General features: G+C 40.4%; 1 pseudogene; it reads left to right on the top strand.

Moving 5' to 3' along the window:
- Nucleotides 1–7,916: 7,916 nt before the first annotated feature.
- Nucleotides 7,917–9,668, top strand: part of LOC131028516 (DNA replication licensing factor MCM4-like) — a 36,996-nt pseudogene continuing 35,244 nt past the window's right edge.

Raw genomic sequence — 9,668 nt, 5'->3', positions numbered from 1 at the left:
TTTATTTTGAAAGGGGATCAAGGGTTTTATTGGGCTGATATTATCAAAGGTTTCGCATTGTGTAGCTAGCCAGTGTATTCCAAATTTAAGGGAACGTTTAGATTTAGGAGCTGGGTCGTGACCTAACATTTGTTGTTCGTGCTCTTTAAATAGGTATCTAGGTTTTCCAAGTAATGGCGAATTTGTAAATTTGACAACAAGGTTGAATATTATTATAACCCTGTGAAATGGGAAAAAGAAGAGGATTAAGAATCAACATAGTGTGCAAAGCAACATTCTAAAAGGAAATAACAAACTATGAGAACATATAAGATACCCTACCTTGAGTTCCAAATATTTCTACAAGCATAAGCTGTCAATGTTAGAGTAAAGTAATTAATTAACTTTGCTCTCCTCTTAAGATTTCTCTTTATGCATACATTAGTCATTTAATAATTAATATTTAATTATTAAATGCTCACACCTTAGGGTTAGGTTTTCCTTTTGGTGTTGATCTCCTTTATAAGGATTGATCTCTTGTATTATTCATCTTCTTGATTCATTTTTCTCTGATAATACATCTTTTCTCTTTGTCAGAGCCAAAACCCTTGTATTCGTTCTCTCTCTTTCTCTGTGACAGGTTTCTTGCATGCAGGTTTCTTTTGGGTTCTGTAGATTTGTATTTCTCAAATCCTACATGGTATCAGAGCTGGATCTGCTGCAGCTTGTTCAGACTTTTGAAAGATTTTGAGATCCAGGTTTTGGTTGCATCAGATCTGTGTTTGTCTTCTGTTTTTTATTTTGGAATAGGGGGGTATTTTTTTTTCGGTGCACTTTGAGCCCAAACGGACCTCACCGTTGAGCTCGTAGCGCCCAAAAACCCCTATTTCCATATAAAATTCGTCCGATTTGGACACAGTTGCTCCAGGAGGCAAATTTTTTTTGGCCCCAAGGCCGTACGACCCAAGGGCACGAAAACCGAGGCGGAAAAATCACAAAAATCAAAAAAAAAAATATTAAAAAAACAACGCAGTTTTTATTACAAAAACGCGCAGCCCAGCGCGCCGCCGGTGCGCTTCCAGGCGGCCCCCCGCCCGGCCACCGCCGGCGGTAACCTCCGCCGCGCAGCCGGCGCAGCACTCGCAGCCCGCCCGCCGCCAGCAGCCCGCGCACCGCCGCCACCCGCCCGCCCGCAGCCCGCGCGCCGCCCGCACCCAGCCAGCACGCCGCCCGCCGCCAGCTGCGCCGCCCCCGCGCCGCTGCCTCCTGCGCCCACCCCTGGTCACCCAGAGGACCAGGGGCTGATTTTTTTTTAAGCCCTTGAGGGCTTAAAGGCCCATCTGGGTCCCTTTAGGAGCAGTTTTACAAAATCGGGCATAACTTGGGCGTCCGATCTCCGTTTTTCGAAAACGAATAGGCATTGGAAAGCTGGTTCCGAGCCGGATCTAATTAATGCAGGACTTTTTTTCTGATTTTGCCGTTTTGTAGTGTTTTTTGCCAGTCAAAGTCAGAACAAGTTTTTTGCACTCCAGGAGCCATATCTTTTGCATACGGACTCCGTTTTTCGAAAGCAAATAGGCGTCGGAAAGGTGGTTCTGTGCTCTTTCCAGATCTACAGTCTATTTCATCAGAAAAATCTTCAGGTGCTCCAAATTTTGTCTCAACCCGTTATTGCTTTCTATCTTTTTCTGGCTTTCAGTTTGTACTGGGGATTAGTTTTTTGCATTGTGGGGGGGTGTTTTCTCTTGCTTTCTGTTATTTACATCAGAAAACCAGAATTTACAAACACCAATACAAAAAAATCAAACCCCCTTCTGCATCTTCTATCTAGTTCTGAAAGACCACTTAATAATAATTAAAAATTCAGAGCAGTTGAGGCACAGTTCACAGGATGGCAGACAGACCTATTGAATCTCTCACACCGCATAATTACCACACTTGGAAGGGTCGCATGATGACTCTTCTCCAGTCAAAAGGGTTATGGGCCTGTTTGGATGAGGTTCAGCCTCAGTTGACACGTCCTTTTGAGATTATGCAGCACAGGAACAATATGGATCAGGCTATGGGATTGATGGCTTTACACATTTCCGACAGTCTCCAGTTTCATCTTGAGGGTTGTATCACTCCTCGAGCAATTTGGATCAAGTTTGAAGGACTTTTTGGTACTGTCAACGAGTTCAGAGCTTTGCAGCTTGAGGCAGAGTTAACTTCCTTGGTACCTGATTCATTTCCTTCTATTGAGGACTTTCTGATGAAGTTCAAACAACAAAGATCAATCTTGCAGGGTTGTGGTAAGACTAAGACTGATACAGAGTGCATTTTCCTGATTCTCTCCAAGCTTCGGGGTCCATTTCAGATCTTCTCTTCGACCTTCTATTCCACCATGGATGCCTTGGGTGCTCGCCATGTCATGCCTTCTTTTGAGGTCTTTTGTGATCGTCTGACTCATGAGCAAGCTAAGCTTAAGCAGTTGGATTCCCTTTCAGGTTCACATAACCAAGCATTGGTAGCCCAGCCGTCCAAAGGAAAACAAAAGCAGAAACCGAAGCCTAAGAAAGATTCAGAGGCTAGTGAAAATCCCTCCAAGCCACCACCTAAGTCTGATTCAAAAACACAATTCAATTCTAAACAGGGCAAATCTTCAAAGTCTGGTGAGTCTTCCTCCAAGACTAAGAAGAAATTAGGTGATCCTTGCAGTTTTTGTGGCAAGGAAGGACATCCCGTTTCCAGGTGTTGGAAACGTTTAGAGGCTTTGGAAGAAGCCATGCAGCAGCATAATATCAGTGCACCACAGCCTCCTTCACAGCCCACAGGGAAAGGTCATGCTCTTTCTGCACGAGCATTGTCCTCAGCGTCCACTTGGATTCTAGATTCTGGTGCCTCTCACCATATGACACACACACAGGATTTGGTCACCGCTCTTGCTCCTACAGGCACTAGACATATTGCAGTTGGTGACTTAGCACAACTTTCCGTTCAGGGTTCTGGTACTGTTTCATTGGATGGTGGGTGTCTTCAGGATGTGCTTTTGGTTCCTGACATTTCGACAAACCTTTTATCCGTTTATCAGATTTGCCACTCTGGCTGTGGTAAGACAGTTGAGTTCTCTCCACATGATGTGGTTATTCGAGATCTTCATGATCCTGACTTGGTTGTGGCTACTGGGAGTGTGGATTCTGCATCTCACTTATATAGTTTTGATGGCTTTGAGAGTTTAGACACTGTTGGTTCCTCTCTTATAGCACATGCAGATTCAGTGAGCAGGCTTTGGCATGAGCGTTTTGGTCATGTCAATTACAGATATCTACAGTAGATGAGTACACAGGCACTTGTGATTGGGCTTCCATAGATTTCTTGTACAGATGGTGTATGTCGTGGTTGTGTCCTTGGCAAACATCATCGAGATCCTTTTCTTAAGGGTTGAGCCTCTCGTGCTAGGGCAGCCCTAGAGTTGGTACACAGTGATCTTATGTCCTTTCCGACTCCTTTTTCAGGGGCCCGTTATGTACTCACTTTTATTGATGACTTCTCCAGACGTACATGGGTGTACTTTCTTAAGTACAAGTCTGATGTCTTTGACTCTTTCAGGAAGTTTAAGACATTTGTGGAGAAGCAATCTGGACTTTCTATCAGGAGGATACGCACAGATAATGGGGGGGAGTATGTAAATCAGGCTTTCAGAGATTTTTGCACTGAGCATGGTTTACAACATCAGTTTACAGTTCCTTATACCCCTCAACAGAATGGTGTTGCTGAGAGAAAGAACAGAACCTTACGGGAGATGGCAAATTGTATGATACAGTCTCGAGCTATGAGTTCTTCATTTTGGGCTGAGGCAGTCAATTGTGTCAATTATATTCAGAATCGAATGCCCCATAAGGCATTACGACATATGACTCCTGAGGAGGCTTGGACCCATGTCAAGCCTGATGTTTCTACATTCCGAGTTTTTGGTAGTGAGGCTTGGGCATTTATTCCTGATGCTCAGCGGATAGCCATGGAGAGGAAGAGCCGACCACTCATATTTGTTGGCTACTGTGAGGATGTTAAGGCATACAAGTTGTTTGATCCTGATTCCAGAGAGGTCTTGTTTCGGCGGGATGTCCAGTTTGATGAGTGCTATCCTTAGATGGATTCTCCATCACCAGCTTCTCCCTCATTGCCTACTCCTTCCTCTTCATCTCTTGAGGATTACTTATCTATTGAGGATGATGTAGATTATGATCCACCATCTCCACCACCACCAGTTGCTCCGTCTTTGCCGAAGTGGGCCCGTGATACTGTTGATGCAGCTGGTTCTCTGGCAGGTGATCCTTCAGATACTCGTCGCACTCGTGCTCAGACATCTGGTTCTAGTCTTTTGAGTCATACCCTTTCAGATGATCCTCAAAAGTTTTCAGAGGCGACAGGACACCCAGAGTGGGATAGGGCCATGGATGAGGAGTATTCTTCTTTGATGAAGAATCATACTTGGGATCTTTGTCCTCTTCCTAAGGGAAGAAAGTTGGTTCGGTGCAAGTGGGTGTATCGTACCAAGTATGCTGCAGATGGTTCTATTGATAAGTATAAGGCCCGTCTTGTTGCGAAGGGGTTTTCTCAGGTAGAGGGTATTGACTACTCTGAGACCTTTGCTCCTGTCGCCAAGATGAATTCTATACGCCTGGTACTTTCACTTGCAGCTTCACAGGGATGGACAGTGTTTCAGATGGATGTGAAGAGTGCCTTCTTGCATGGAGACCTACATGAGGAGATCTATATGGAGCAGCCTCAAGGTTTTGTGCAGGACACTTCTTTGGTTTGCAGACTTCGACGTTCATTATATGGTCTCAAACAAGCCCCCAGGGCTTGGTATGAGAAGATGGACTCCTTCTTGCTTTCCTCGCACTTCACATGCTGTCATTCCGATCACACAGTCTATATTCAGCGTCAGGAGGGTGATCTTTTGATTCTAGTGCTATATGTAGATGATCTCATCATTACAGGTAGCTCATCCTCCATGATTCAGAGTGTTCAGAGAGCTTTGATGGAGCAGTTTGAGATGACCGATCTTGGTCTCTTGCACTTCTTTCTGGGTCTACAGGTTATTCAGTCTTTGGATGGGATTTCCATTTTTCAGGAGAAGTATGCTCTTGATATGCTTCAGCGATTTGGCATGCTTGATTGCAAGTCTGCCCCCACTCCATTTCAGTCAGGTGTTGTTTTGTCTTCCACTTGCTCTACTCCTTCAGTAGACCCCACTTTATACAGGCAGTTGGTTGGCAGTCTGTTGTACCTGACACATTCTCGTCCTGATCTTTCCTTTGCGGTTGGCCTTGTCTCTCGGTTCTCCCATGATCCTCATGAGAGCCATTGGCAAGCAGCCAAACGTATTTTGAGATATATTCGGGGCACCACACATTATGACATTCACTACTCTTCAGGATCCCCTCACATCATTGGCTTCACTGACTCCGATTGGGCTGGTGATGTCAATGATTGGAAGTCTACTTTTGGCTTCGTTTTTTGCCTTGGTTCTGGTCCTATCACATGGTCTTGCAAGAAGCAATCTGCTATTGCATTATCATCTACAGAGGCTGAGTACCGTGCAGCAGTGTTAGCCAGTCAGGAGGTTTTATGGCTTCGACAGTCGATGACAAAGTTTGGGTTTCCTCCAGATTGTCCCACTATTCTTTGGTGTGACAACCAGAGTGCCATTCACATTTCACGCAACCCAGTGGAGCATCAACGGACAAAGCACATTGAAATCCACATGCACTTCATCAGACAGTTGATTCAGGATGGTTCTCTCATCTTGGAGTATATTCCTACAGAGGAGCAGGTTGTAGACATCTTCACTAAACCTTTGGCATCTCCGCGCTATCTTCAGTTGCGCTCAATGCTTGGGGTGAAGGAAGTTGTCCTTGGGGGGTCTCAGTGAGGCCTTCCTTCCTTCATGTTTTCTTTTCAGCATGATTCTTTATCTCTTTTTGGAGAGGAGTTTTTTCCCACTGGGTTTTCTCCTTTACTCCGCTTTATAGAGATTTTCTTGTATTCGGGTACCTCATCAGGCCTTGTTGTCGGGACCCTCTTTTGCATTGTAGTTCCTTTGCTTTCTTCTGCATTGTTTGTAGCTGCATTGTAGCTCATCTTAAGGGGGGGTGTTAGAGTAAAGTAATTAATTAACTTTGCTCTCCTCTTAAGATTTCTCTTTATGCATACATTAGTCATTTAATAATTAATATTTAATTATTAAATGCTCACACCTTAGGGTTAGGTTTTCCTTTTGGTGTTGATCTCCTTTATAAGGATTGATCTCTTGTATTATTCATCTTCTTGATTCATTTTTCTCTGATAATACATCTTTTCTCTTTGTCAGAGCCAAAACCCTTGTATTCGTTCTCTCTCTTTCTCTGTGACAGGTTTCTTGCATGCAGGTTTCTTTTGGGTTCTGTGGATTTGTATTTCTCAAATCCTACAGTCAACTATAGTACATAACCTATCTTTAATGCATCTAAAATCAGTAGATCACTATACTTTGGTGGCAGGATCGACAATTGCATGTGCCTACCATCAGACAAAACAATCCTATATTGGGAATTCTCATCTTCACTATTTGTCAATTTTTCAAAAGACAAAAGCTGAAGTATTGGAGATGACACATCATCCCCAATATTAATGGATAGGATTGCATGTGGGGTCAATTGTATTTCTGGGTCTATATCCTACAAGTACAACATAGCAAAGCTAAATAGAAATACAAGGTAATGTACATGTGTATGCATCAGCATGGCTATGTGAGGCCTTTTTTTTTTTTCTGGCAATTTTGTTAATTTGCACAAAAGGGCAATATACATATCTATGCATGCATAATAGAACAAAGATGAATATATGAATGTATACGTGCTCATGCATAGCCTCAAAGTGGAATAGTCGAATGCACACATATGGAGAGATCCACATATAGGGCAATGTGCATCCCTATTTGTGTATTCATTTGTATCGATGGGCATGAATTCTTTCTAAAATGAGAAGAACAAATAGACAATATATGATTGCAAATCAGATAAAGATGGGAAAATATATGAACAAACAAGCTTACCAGAGTTTCTGCAGGAGGCGGTTCTGAGGCATCAGCAGAGTGAGGCATGGAAGACATAGTGGGATTATTCTGTAGAGCCGAGGAATGGAGTTTTTTTGTTTGGTGAAATAGAAAGTGTATGTTAGAATAATTAAGACAAATGAATAAACATAATGTACTTCAGGAGAAAAGTAAATAGCTAAAAAAAAAGTAAAATACTAGTTTCAGTTGAGCCAATTTGGATTGGCAACATAGATGGATGGATGCATGCAAAAGATACCAGTCTAAGATGCATATACATGCATAAGAAAATAAATGGATATATACATTCGGAGAAGGGAACTACTTTGAATATCCATACATATTAATGTAGATGTACATAGAGATACATTAAATATATACAAATGTATATACATGTATATACACATAGTGGAAAAGATGCACATGATGCCACAGATAGACCACTTTATGCATGTATATATGTGTATATATATATATATATATATATATATATATATATATATATATATATATATATATATATATATACATGTTCAATATTAGAACAAAGGCATGTACATGTAGACACAACATATATATTTTTTGCATGTCTTTGTATTGGTTGTATGCATATATAGGAACAAACAAGTATATAGATGGACAAAGCATGTGTCCACAAATAGAAAATATATGATTGCAAATCAGATAAATATGGGAAAATAGATGAACAAACAAGCTTACCGGAGTTTCTGCAGGAGGCAGTTCTGAGGCATCAGCAGAGTGAGGCGTGGAAGACATAGCGGGATTATTTTGTAGAGCCGAGGAATGGAGTTTTTCTATTTGGTGAAATAGGAAGTGTATGTCAGAATAATTAAGAAAAATGAATAAACATAATGTGCTTCACGAGAAAAGTAATCAGCTAAAAGAAAACAATACAATACTAGTTTCAGCTGAGCCAGTTTGGATCGGCAACATAGATGGATGCATGTATGCAAAAGATACTAGTCTCAGATGCATAAATAGGCAAAAGAAAATAAATGGATATATACATTCGGAGAAGGGAACAACTCTGAATATCCATACATATTAATGTAGATGTACATAGATATACATTAAATATATACAAATGTATATACATGTATATACACACAGTAGCAAAGATGCACATGATGCCACAGATAGATCACTTTATGCATATATATGTGTATATATATATACATGTTCAATATCATAACAAAGGCATGTGCATGTAGACACAACCATATATATTTTTTGCATGTCTTTGTATTGGTTGTATGTAGATATAGGAACAGACAGGTATATAGATAGACAAAGCATGTATCCACAGATGTCTCAGTATATGTATATATATGTAGATGTTCAATATTAAAACAAAGGCATTTACATGTAACATAGACATACATACTCTTTGTATGCCTTTGCATTGCTTGCATCTACATATAGAAACACACATGTATGCATACATAAAAGAACAAAGATAAACATTAGAATGCATATGTACCTATGCATAGCCTCAAAGTGGAATAGCAGAATCCATACATATGGAGACATGCACATACAGAGCAATGTGTATCCTTATCTGTGTATTCACTTGTATCGATGGAGGGCAATGCTTTCCAAAATGAAAAGAACAAATAGACAATATATGATTGTAAACCAGATGAATACGAGAAAGCATATGAAGAAGTAAGCTCACCGAAGTTTCTACATGAGGCTGTTCTGAGGGATTAGCAAATCGTGAGGCGGAAGACATACCGCAATTTTTCTGGAGAGTTGAGGAATGGAGTGTTTTTTTGTTTGGTGAAATAGAAAGTGTATGTCAGAACAAATAAGACAAATGAATACACACAATGTACTTCAGGAGAAAATTAAACACCCCCCCAAAAAAATAGTATGATACAAGTTTCAGCTGAACCAGTTTGGATCGCCAACATAGATGGATGCATGTATGCAGAAGATACTAGTTCTAGATACACAAATAAGCAAAAGAAAAAACAAATGGATATATACATTAGAAGAAGTGAACAACTTTGAACATGCATACATATCAATGTAGTTGTACACAAAGATATATTATACATATATATAGATGTATATAGATGTATATAGACATAGAGACAAAGATCCACATGATGCTATGAATAGATCTTTGTATGCATGTATATATATGTATATATATATACTTGTTCAATATTAAAACAAAGGCATATACATGCAGACACAGGCATATATAATTTCTGTATGTCTTTGAGTTGGTTGTATGTAGACATAGGAACGCACAAGTATATAGATAGGCAACATATGTATCCACATATGTGTTACTATATGTATATATATACATGTTTAGTGTTAAAATAAAGGCATACACATGTAGACATAGGCATATATATTTTTTGTATGGCTTTGCATTGCCTGCATGTACACATAGTAACATACATGTATATACATATAGAACACATCTATCCATACATACATGACTATCTGTTTGTTTGTTTGGCTGAACAAATGGCAGCGTTGTGTGTGTAATCATACATTGTGTTTGTTTCTTTGCCAATATAGACCATGGCAACATAGCGCTCACAATTATGTTGTAGCTCATAGATTTTTAACT

Source organism: Cryptomeria japonica, chromosome 4, assembly GCF_030272615.1.
Source record: "Cryptomeria japonica chromosome 4, Sugi_1.0, whole genome shotgun sequence".
In the NCBI taxonomy this organism is placed as follows: Eukaryota; Viridiplantae; Streptophyta; class Pinopsida; order Cupressales; family Cupressaceae; genus Cryptomeria; species Cryptomeria japonica.
This window is presented reverse-complemented; position numbering and strand designations above follow the sequence as displayed.